Source organism: Pongo abelii, chromosome 4, assembly GCF_028885655.2.
Source record: "Pongo abelii isolate AG06213 chromosome 4, NHGRI_mPonAbe1-v2.0_pri, whole genome shotgun sequence".
NCBI lineage: Eukaryota > Metazoa > Chordata > Mammalia > Primates > Hominidae > Pongo > Pongo abelii.
In genome coordinates this window covers 107,933,409-107,945,728 of record NC_071989.2, presented here as the reverse complement: position 1 = coordinate 107,945,728, position 12,320 = coordinate 107,933,409, and positions in this window count along the sequence as shown.

Genomic DNA, 12,320 nt, shown 5'->3' with positions numbered 1-12,320 from the left:
AATTTTCTCCCATTTTGTAGGTTGCCTGTTCACTCTGATGGTAGTTTCTTTTGCTGTGCAGAAGCTCTTGAGTTTAATTAGATCCCATTTGTCAATTTTGGCTTTTGTTGCCATTGCTTTTGGTGTTTTAGACATGAAGTCCTTGCCCATGCCTATGTCCTGAATGGTAATGCCTAGGTTGTCTTCTAGGATTTTTATGGTTTTAGGTCTAACGTTTAAGTCTTTAATCCATCTTGAATTAATTTTTGTATAAGGTGTAAGGAAGGGATCCAGTTTCAGCTTTCTACATATGGCTAGCCAGTTTTCCCAGCACCATTTATTAAATAGGGAATCCTTTCCCCATTTCTTGTTTTTGTCAGGTTTGTCAAAGATCAGATAGTTGTAGATATGCGGCATTATTTCTGAGGGCTCTGTTCTGTTCCATTGGTCTATATCTCTGTTTTGGTACCAGTACCATGCTGTTTTGGTTACTGTAGCCTTGTAGTATTGTTTGAAGTCAGGTAGCGTGATGCCTCCAGCTTTGTTCTTTTGGCTTAGGATTGACTTGGCGATGCAGGCTCTTTTTTGGTTCCATATGAACTTTAAAGTAGTTTTTTCCAGTTCTGTGAAGAAAGTCATTGGTAGCTTGATGGGGATTGCATTGAATCTATAAATTACCTTGGGCAGTATGGCCATCTTCATGATATTGATTCTTCCTACCCATGAGCATGGAATGTTCTTCCATTTGTTTGTATCCTCTTTTATTTCCTTGAGCAGTGGTTTGTAATTCTCCTTGAAGAGGTCCTTCACGTCCCTTGTAAGTTGGATTCCTAGGTATTTTATTCTCTTTGAAGCAATTGTGAATGGGAGTTCACTCATGATTTGGCTCTCTGTTTGTCTGTTAATTGTTGTATGAGAATGCTTGTGATTTTTGTACATTGATTTTGTATCCTGAGACTTTGCTGTAGTTGCTTATCAGCTACTTCTAATCTTTTTAATGGCTCTTTCTTCAGCCTCCAATGGTTTCCTTACATGCATGTGCTGATCGTCAGTTAACTAAATACAAAAGTGGGACCCTATGCAGACCTCTGAGGTTCATTCTCTGAGTAAGCTCTGTCTCTGGTACTCTTGTCCCAAGAATTTGGGCTCCCTTGTTTCTCTGGATTCCCAGCTCTGTTCTCCCACATTTGCTAGGCTTCAATTGGGCTCCCCTACCCTGCACCGTAACTGGACACTGTATAAAGTGGGTCTATTCCAGGGTTCTCTTCATTTGTTCCCCATCACACAGGTATCACTGTCTTTTGTTGCCTAATGTGCAGTGTCTTGCTTTCTGTTGCGTTTTGTTTGCTTTTTGGTTGTTTTGGAAGGAAGAGTACATCCAGTCCTTTTTAGTTCACCAGCTTATGTGCCATCTGGCATCATCTGCCTCAAGTAATCCAATGTTAGGATCTGGTTTCTCCCTGAAATCTCCAGTTTCCGCATTTCAGGTTAGTTGTTTTTCCTGTGATCTCCGATTTCTGATTGGCACTGGAAAGTCATTCAATTGAAATTTTCCCAGTGGGGAAAACTCTTCCTAGCTTTCTGCATTTAATAATTGAAAACAGAAATCTCTAATCATTTTTTTTCTTAGATAGGAATATCAAAACAACTGTTAAATGAAAAAAAAAACATAATGGTGATTTCTTTAAAAAGATAGTAGTCTTTCTCTCTGTTCTCCTGGAGAAAATCAAGGTATCTAACACTGGCTAAATCCATCCTTTTATTCTCACTTCTTAGAAAAATAGTATAGAGCTAATAGAAATTCAAAAAAAGTTAGTTATGCCAGTAAGTCATGCAAAGTGCTTAATTTGTTCCAATTGCAAATAACTCAGAGTGTGACAGCATTTCCACAGGTATCATGTCAGCTCAAGATAAAGATATTTGCCTTTTAATTTAATGGGCTGCTGGAGTATATTAAACTTTGCAATGTGCCAGCTTATTCCATTTAGTGGATAATTAAAGAATTTTTTTCTTGAGAATAATAAAAACAATATTAACACTATTAAGTACTATTTTTAAAATGTTATTTTAGAACAACTACTTCAAGGGCAATAAAAAAGGCAAGGGTTAAACTGGTTATGAATAGTAGAACAGCAATTCCTATTATGCAATTTTCTCCCACTCCTTTTAATTAAATTGCCAGGAAGATAAAAGAAAACATAAAAGCAGGTTTGTAGCATCCTTGGAAACTTAATTGACAACCACATAATAATTCTCAGAAAAAATTTCTTTAACGCCAATGTCAGTGTACTTGGGTTAATATATATGTAATCTCCAAATAGTATTATATAAAAATCAGATGTATATCTGGGTCCATTTTACTATAGTCATTGAGAAATAAAAAAAAAAAAAAATTGGCTGTGCCTGTAATCCTAGCACTTTGAGAGGCAGAGGTGGGTGGATCACTTGAGCTCAGGAGTCTGAGACCAGTCAGAGCAACATGGTGAAACCCCGTCTCTACAAAATATGCAAAAATTAGCCAGGCATGGTGGTGCAGGCCTGTGGTCCCAGTCACTCTGGAAGCTGAGGTGGGAGGATTGCTTGAGCCTGAGAGGCACAGGTTGCAGTGAGCAGAGAGCTTGTCACTGAACTCCAGCTTGGGCAACAGAGTGAGACCCTGTCTCAAGATGGAAAAAAAGAAAAGAAAGAAAGAAATAGTAAAATTTATATTATATATCAGTGGAAATGTTACTTGGCCTATTTAATATGTTTTTGTGCATTCACTTTTAAAATAGATAAACATTCAATTATACATAATTAATAAAACAGTATTATTCTTCTGCTTTTTAGTTTTCTTTTAGTGATAGGGTCTTGTTTTGTTGATCAGGTTGTCATGCAGTGGCATAATCATAGTTCACTGCAGCCTCCAACTCCTGGACTCAAGCAATTCCCTCACCTCAGCCTCCCTGAGTGACCAGGACTACGTGTGCACATCACCACGCCCAGCATTTTTTATTTTTTTATTTTTTATTAGAGACAGGGTCTCATATGTTGCTGAGGCCAATCTTGAACTCCTGGCCTCAAGAGATCCTCCTACCTCAGTCTCCTAAAGCACTGGGATTAAAGGTATGAGCCACTGGGCCCAGCCTATTTTTCTTCTAATATGATAAATTTATGAATCATAAAAATATAATATCTCATATACAATCATACGAATTATATGTGTCTAAACACTTTATTTCAACTAAATATATGCTCATTATAAACTTAGTAGCGATAAGGCTGTTCTTTTGTTTTAATTCATTTTTTGTAATTCTTTGGTTGTCATGCTTTTTGCTATAAGTGCATTTTGTAGTTTTAATCAAAAACAGTTGTTTTGCAATGCTCATTTATCTTATTGTTCTTTGTTTTTAAATATTGTCTTTTGCTGATTTCTTAATATTTAAGTAGCTAATTCACAGTCACCTTTCTTTTTCTTTTACTGATTTCACGGTGTTTCCGTGCTGTAATTGTAGAGGTGAATCAATTTTACTGAGATAGACAGTAGTTAAACAGAATAAGTGAAGCAATGAAAAAGGTCTCCAGGTCTTTCAAATAGTTTTTCCAACATGTGTTACAGTTATTTATAGAGCAATATTAGCAGGCTTTAAATGGCAAATACAGCATTTCATCAGCTTTCCATTTTAATATTTTTATGTGTGATGGAATTTGCTTTCATATTGTGTTCTTGTTATAGCCTTTATTTTCTGTTTTTCTCATTTCTTTAATGTGATTATGCAGATTTCAAAACTCACCAAAGGAAAATGCAGAAAAAGAGTGCTTAAGAATCATGCAAACTATAGGCCAAGAAAGGGTATTTTCTAGCTTGATTCTTCCTTTGTAAGGAAAATATCATTAAAATAACTTGGTTAATTTTGAAGATTTTGAAAGTTTAAATAATTTATTAAAGTATTATTAAACTTCAGATCTTTTATGGAATGGACTGTCTTCCCTATTTTCTTGTATCTCTTCAAAAAATTTTTACTGACTAGTTACTGGAATACTTTTTTTTTGTAAAATCAATTTTAAAAATCAATTTTTTGTAAAATCAATTTGAAAAAAGCATTTTTTCAAAAATATAGTCTTCCTCTGTCACCCAAGCTAGAGTGTAGTGGTGCAAAGATGGCTCCCCATATCCTTGATCTCCTGGGCTGGAGCAATCCTCCCACCTCAGCCTCCTGAGTAGCTAGGACTACAGGTGCACACCACATGCCCAGATAATTTTTTTGTTGGGGGTAGAGACAGGGTTTTACCATGTTGCCGAAGGTAAGACCATTCTTTATTGAATGAAATTTTACATTAAAAAAGTATTTTGTGTTTTTATCTTAATTCTAATTTAGAATCATGATTCTGCTATGGTTGAGGAGAGTTACTTAGAACAAATGAACTTATTTGAAACAAGCTTAGCTTCTTTAGATTCCAAATATAGATGATAAAATCAACTTCAATGGATGAGGTAAATTAAATGAGTTAGTGTATGTTAGGGCCCAGCATTATACTTTGAATGCTATAGTTCAAGAAAAATTACTGATTTGTCCCTCTTCTCAATTTTTTTTCCCATGGTTTTGCACGATGTAAAAATCCAGGCTCATATTTTCAGTGAGAAAAAAAATGGTCATTCTTTCTCCTCTTATGGTCCGGTTGATTCAATCTATTCAAAAGTGTCCATTGCAATGCCTTTGTTCACCGTGCATGCTTTTCCTGGTATGTCCTTATCCTTCAACGAAATCCCGATCCCTTCCAAGTTCATGTTTCCTCCATGAATCATTTTTAGTACCTTGAAATGCCTATCAGCAAATTTAGAGTTTATTGCAACACAGGTTTTTAACAGGTGAGTCATTTTACCTTATATCATAGTAGTTAATTTTTAATATGCATATTTTATATTAAAGATAGTACATCAATAATAAGTTTTGTTAAAAGAGCAGTTAAGTGACTGATTTATTTTAATACTTTACTATCTTGTAGGGCTGTTCACTGCTAAATGGATAAGGCCTTTATTTTCAGTACTTACTGCTCTGCACAAAACCATTTCTTCATCATTTACATTATAGGATGCTTTCACTCCTTAAGAGTAACAGTTTGAGTTATAGTATAGTTTAAGTCATCAAATGCAAAATAAATCTTAGTAACCACAGATTTTAGAAGGGACAATAGGGAATAGGTGGTCAATCTTCCCAGTGTTCCAGAGTGGGACAATAATGATATGCCTTCCATTCTGCCCCAGGAAAACTACAAAGCGTGTTCGCTTACATTCCGGTACTTACCAAGAGGCATGGCATGGCAACTGATGAATAATTACAGCTTGTTTTCTGTACATGTACAGTAGTATGCAAGTGTATTGTCAAGTTATTTCATACTAACTTTAGAATTATATATGACTTTTTGATCAGGAAACATGAATTTAATTGTTCATTCATTCATTCACTGTCTTCTGAAATTCTCTAACGATGTATTTATATTCATCTTGTTTTTGTTTTTTAATCTACCCCAATCTACCTCAAATTCATCTTTTTCAGATCTGTGAAAAAGACAGAAGAAATCTAATTACCATCACTAATGGTTTTCATCATTCTTTTCTTTTCTATTACTTTTTTATCCTTTTCTAGACATTTCCTATTAAATCACTCTGCACACCCAGATCACCCAGATTTCCTATGTCTCTCTGTAGGAAATCACTGTATTTCAGACTTGTTACTCAAAACTCTCTAATTTTTAAATAAATAATGTCTTAGTTTAGGCTACCCAGAAGCAGATCTTAGGTAGAATTTTATTAAACATGTTTTGTTTTTTCTTTTTTTGCAGGGTGCAGGGAAAGTGATTCAAGGAAACATCAATGGGATAGTGGGGAAGAACGACAAGGAACAGAAAGAAGCCAGTTCAGGGGTATTATTAGAGCTAATTCATGGAGGAACTCTGGGAGAAATAAACTCACCTTGAAGTTAAGCCAATCAAGGTACAGGAAGTTGATTTATGTATTCATTCACTCCCATCAGTCATTAGTTGAACATTACTTCTAAGCGCAATATCTGTTCAAAACTTTTGACTTGTTTTGATTAAAAATAAGAGACTGGGCATGGTGGCACTATAATCCTAGTGATTTGGGAGGCCAAGGAAGGAGAATCTCTCGAGGCCGGGAATTTGAGGCTGCAGTGAACTCTGGTTGCCACTGTGCTCCAGCCTGTGGACAGAGTAAGACCCTGTCTCTAAAAGAAAAAAAAAATTAAAAAAAGGAAGTAAGAAAATAAGTGGGTTCCTGTGGCAAAAAATTTTAAAGTTTTCTCAGACAGAGAATGTAAATGTTCTGTTAGCAACCTTCATTGTAAAAATATGAAGGCAGAGGGTGTATGGACAGGGCAACAGCATTTGTTATAATATCTATTTGCTACTTACTGATCATGTGGCATATACAAAATCTTCAAACTTTTTAGATTATAAACAATAAACAAGACATGAATATTGAAGTGTTAATTGACAATATGGAATACTATAAAGATTTTCATAAAAAAGACATGCATCAGTATAAAATAAAATGTACAGATAATTTTTTATGTTCAAAGATGAGACATTATAGGTGAAAAAAGTAGTAAAATAAGAAAATGTAAGATAACATTTGAATAAAGTGTTGAATTTAGGTAGATAAGTGTTTCTCAATCTCTACAATACTGACATATGGGCTGAATAACACTTTATAGTGAGGGATATCCAGTGCTTAGTAGAATAATTAGCAGCATCCTCAGCATTTACCCACAATTTACTGCCAACTGAGTTAGCAGAAAATATCCTGATTTTGGTCGTAGGCCAAAAGTATGTGAAAAATTAAGCAAAAATATAAAAAGAAAGGAATTTTTTAAACAATTTAAGGTGTTTTAAAAAAGTGAAACTGCAAACTTTATACTTTTGGACAAAAATGGACATGAACGAGATTTGCTTTTGTGAGATCATTTTAGTTCTGAATGATTTACACTGTAAATGTATTTTGAATCTGACTATTACACGTCTTCTTTAAATGGGTTAAATTATTTGCCCTTTTTTTTCCATATTGGAAGGTGACACCATCACTTCTGTGTTTCATTACATACTTATAGGTTTTTTGGTTGAAGGATTTAGCACTGAGCCAAATTTAGGTCACATATGAAAAATATTCCACAGGGAAGAAAGCATCCTAAAATCTCGTTTGTAATAAAATTTACATTTTGAACATTTCATTTTTATTTGCTACCACATAACTTGCTACAGATATTTTTGTACCAGAAATTATAATATGAAGCATCATTTTCTATTTCAATACAATTTGCTTTTATAAATCTATTGGAAAGAAACTGTGCTAAAACTGAATACAACTCTAACAAACAAAACTGTATTTATGTGAATTTAAACATCAGTTTTTGAAACATGTCCAAAAATACAAAAGACATTATCATAATATGATAGTCAACTATCAAAACTATTACATTCAAGAATAAATTGAGAAAAAAAAACTTGGAGAGAAAAATAGTTAATATTTAGGAGAATATGTGAGAGAAATACTTTTGTTCTAATAACATATGAAACTATTATATACAGGTGCTTCTCAACTTACAGTGGGTATCATCCCAATGATAGTTACAGATATCAAATGCCTAGGCAAATAAGGATAGGTACCTGGTGAAACCCCACCTCCAAGCCAAAGTCTAAAGATGGAAATCCAAGCTACAAGTTAAATCCTCGGACTGGATTGAGAACTTGTCTTCCTGTTTGGCACACTTTCTTCTAATTGATCCCAACCCTTCACCTATTTTACATGTACCTACCCTTTCCTAATTTTTTTCCTACACTGTTGTGCCCACCGTTGAGTGATGCCTTCGCTTTAATCTTTTTTTCATTCTCACAAACCAATCAGCACACATCCCCCATCCTATGCCTATAAAGACCCCAGATTCAGTTGGTAGAGGAGAGAGATGGCCTGATTTAGAGAAAGAGACAACTTGAATTTGAGGAAGATAACCTGCCCTTCCCATTCCCTCTCCAGCTTCCCTCTCTGCTGAGAACTGTTTTCATCATTCCATAAAATTCCCCACCTTCACCATCCTTATATCATTCATACGACCTCAGTATTCTTGAATGCTGGACAAGAGCTCAGGACCATTGAGCGCAGGTACCCAGAAAGGCTGTCATACCCGCCCTTTGTCCTTGCCATCAGAGGGCAGCTGCCCCACATGATGAGGCAAGGGGCCAACTGAGCTGCTAACAGGCTGCCATATGCAGATGGTGGAACTAAAGGAGTACTGTAACACCCCGTCTGGGGCTTTGGTGTGGCGGCACCCTCACCTAGGCACTGCCACATTCCCCTTGAGGCAACATGCCTGGTCTGGCCATGGGTCCCACACAGAGCTTCCTCCTGTGTTGGCGCCTGGAGTGGGTGGCCAGATCTCACACTTGCTCATTCATGTGTTCCCTCCTGCAAGGGGTTGAGTACAGCAGGCCAAGTAGATGGGGTGCCCCTTCCACGGGTTCAGCGAAGGGGCTGAGAAAAATCCTGCATCACCAATAAACCCATTCTAAGTTGAAAATCTCATAAGTTGCAAATGTACTGAATACACTTATCCTATGAAAAATAATTGCTTAGCTTAACTTACCATAAATGTGCTCAGAACACTTACATTAACAAAGAGTTGGGCAACATAATATGAGAAACCCTATTTTATAACAAATTGTTGAATAATTCATATAATTTATGAATATGGTACTGAAAGTGAAAAACAGAACAATTATATGGATATTCAAAGAATGGTTTTTAATAAATATGTGTCACTTTGGCACTATCATACAGTTGAAAAATTTTAAGTAAAAGCATCATAAGCCTGGGACTTGCTCATTTCATTTTAATATTTGTATATTCCAGCCCCTAATGTTCTTTCTTCAAAAGAAGCTAAAAAGTAATATAGAAATAATGTTGTGTTTGTTTAGAGAAAATTGCTAAATCCATGAAACTGAAAACTTCAACTCTTATAAAAAGAAATCTTACATGGAAATCTTTTACAATTTGAAATATAATTTATCATTTCGTTTGTTTTATAATGACAAGAAATCATAGACTCCTTGAATTTCTATTTACTTTTATTTGCTTTAAAGAAAAGGTTTTTGGAGACGGAGTCTTATTCTGTCGCCAAGTGTATTAGTCTGTTTTCATGCTGCTGATAAGACATACCCGAGATTGAGCAATTCACAAAGGAAAGAGGTTTAATGGACTTACAGTTCTGCATGGCTGGGGAGGCCTCACAATCACGGTAGAAGGCAAGGAGGAGCAAGTCATGACTTACATGGATGGCAGCAGGCAAAAAGAGCCAAGAGAAAGGGGTTTCTCCTTATAAAACCATCGTATCTTGTGAGGCTTATTCACTACCACCATGAGAACAGTATGAAAGAAACTGCCTTCATGATTTGATTGTCTCCCATTCAGTCCCTCCCACAACACTTGGGAATCATGGGAGTATGATTAAAAATGAGATTTGGGTGGGAACACAGAGCCAAAACATATCATTCCACCCCTGGTCCCTCCCAGGGACCAGGTCCTCATATTTCACAATCAATCATGCCTTACCAATAGTCCCCCAAAGTCTTAACTTATTTCAGCATTAACTCAAAAGTCCACAATCCAAAGTCTCATCTGAGACAAGGCAAGTCCCTTCCACTCATGAGCCTGTAAAATCAAAGCAAGTTAGTTATGTCCTAGATACAGTGGCGGGGGGGTGGGGGCGGCGGGGAGGGTACAGGCATTGGGTAAATACAGCTATTCCAAATGGGAGGAATTGGCCAAAACAAAGAGGGTACAGGCCCCATGCGAGTCCAAAATCTAGTGGGGCAGTCAAATCTTAAAACTCCAAAGTGATCTACTTTGACTCCATGTCTCACATCCAAGTCATGCTGATGCAAGAGGGGGGTTCCCATGGTCTTGGGCAGCTCCACCCCTGTGGCTTTGCAGGGCATAGCCTCTCTCCTGGCTGCTTTCACAGGATGGTATTGAGTGTCTGTGGTTATTCCAGGTACGTGATGCAAGCTGTCAGTGGATCTATCATTCAGGGGTCTGGAGGACAGCAGGTGGTCCTCTTCTTACAGTTCCACTAGGTACAGCCCCAGTAGGGACTCTGTATGGGGGCTCTTGACCCCACATTTCCCTTCTGCACTGCCCTAGCCAAGGTTCTCCATGAGGGCCCTGCCCCTGCAGCAAACTTCTGCCTGGGCATTCGGGCATTTTCATACATTCTCTGAAATCAGGATGGAGGTTACCAAACCTCATTTCTTGACTTCTGTGCACCTGCAGCCTCAACACCATGTGGATGATGCCAAGGCTTGGGGCTTGCACCTTCTATAGCCACAACTATACCTTGAGCTATACCTGAGCTATACCTTGGCCCCTTTTAGTCATGGCTGGAGTGGTTGGGACAGGCCATCAAGTCTCTAGACTGCATACAGCATGGGGACCCTGGGCCTGGCCCATGAAATTTTGTGTCCTCCTTGCTTCCAGACCTGTGATGGGCAGGGCTGCTGTTAAAGCCTCTGACATGCCCAGGAGCCATTTTCACCATTGTCTTGGAGATTAACTTTTGCCTCCTCTTCACTTATGGAAATTTATGCAGCTGGCTTGAATTTCTCCTCAGAAAATGGGATTTTCTTTTCTATCACATTGTCAGGCTGCAAATTTTCCAACCTTTTATGCCCTGCTTCCATTATAAAACTGAATACCTTTAGCGGCACCCAAGTTACCTCTCAGATGCTTTGCTGCTTATAAATTTCTTCTGCTAGGTACACTAAATTATCTCTCTCAAGTTCAAAGTTCCACAAATCTCTAGAGCAGGGGCAAAATGCCACCAGTCTCTTTGCTAAAACATAACAGGAGTCACCTTTGCTCCAGTTCCCAACAAGTTCCTCATCTCCATCTGAGACCACCACAGCCTGGATTTCATTGTCCATATCATTATCAGCATTTTGGTAAAAGCCATTCAACAATTCTCTAGGGACTTCCAAACTTTCCCAAATTTTTCTCTCTTCTTCTGAGCCCTCCAAACTGTTCCAATTTCTGCCTGTTACCCATTGTCAAATTTGCTTCCACTTTTTTGGGTATCTTTTCTGCAGCACCCCACTCCACCGGTACCAATTAACTGTATTAGTCTGTTTTCAGGCTGCTGATAAGACATACCTGAGACTGGGCAATTCATAAAAGAAAGAGGCTTAATGGACTTACAGTTCCACATGGCTGGGGAGGCCTCACAATCACGATACAAGGCAAGTAGGAGCAAGTCATATCTTACTTGGATGGCAGCAGGCAAAAAGAGCCAAGTGAAAAAACCATCAGATCTTGTGAGACTTATTCACCACCGTGAGAACAGTTATGGGAGAAACTGCCCTTGTGATTCAGTTTGGTATCTCACCAGACAATCACAATTATCTTTCACCAGATAATTGTGGGGATTATGGGAGTACAATTAAAGATGAATTTTGGGTGGAGACACAGAGTCAAACCATATCACTCCAGCTGGAGTACAGTGGAACATTCATAGCTCACTGAAGCCTCAAACTCTTTGGCTCAAGCAATTCTCTTGCTTCAGCCCAAGTCTCTTGAGTAGCTGGGACTACAAGTGCACCACCACACCCAGCTTACTATCTGAAATATAATTTAGTATTTTCCTTATTTCACAACACAAGAAATCATTATAGACACTTTGAATTTCTGAAATGAAAACAATCATTAGAGGATTCATATCAATTTGTTTATGTTTGAAATAAGGAGATTGAAGTCTCAAACAATTGTTCCCAAAGTCAGATGAATAATTAATAGCACATCTGCACTGGAAATCATGGCTTCTGATTGAACATTTAATATTCCTCTCTTTTGTTATTTTTCTTTCCCAATAATTCATCTTGGTTTTCTAAAAGCTATCAATGTATTTAAAAATTATTATATGTTTAAAAAAACATACAAAGAAAAATTTCAATCCCTAAAAATTCAAATAAGGGAGACAGAGAAATTTATTAGAGACTTTCTGTGAATTCAGTACCCCAGACATGAAGTTTTAAATGATTTACATCTCTCTTTTGTTTCTTCCAATTGACAAGCAAATTGAGACTTATATTATCTGGAGTCAAGTATTCATTTTAGGATAGATATCAAAGTTGTTTATTATATTGTGTCTTTGGGGAAAACAACAGAAAAACAGAAAAGATACATGATAACTTAGAACTTTTATAGACTAACTGTTGAAGAGATCAATCAAATAGCCTTTTCAACTAAGTCCGTTATTGCATCAATAATTACTATTATGATAAGAAACTTACCGTAGGCC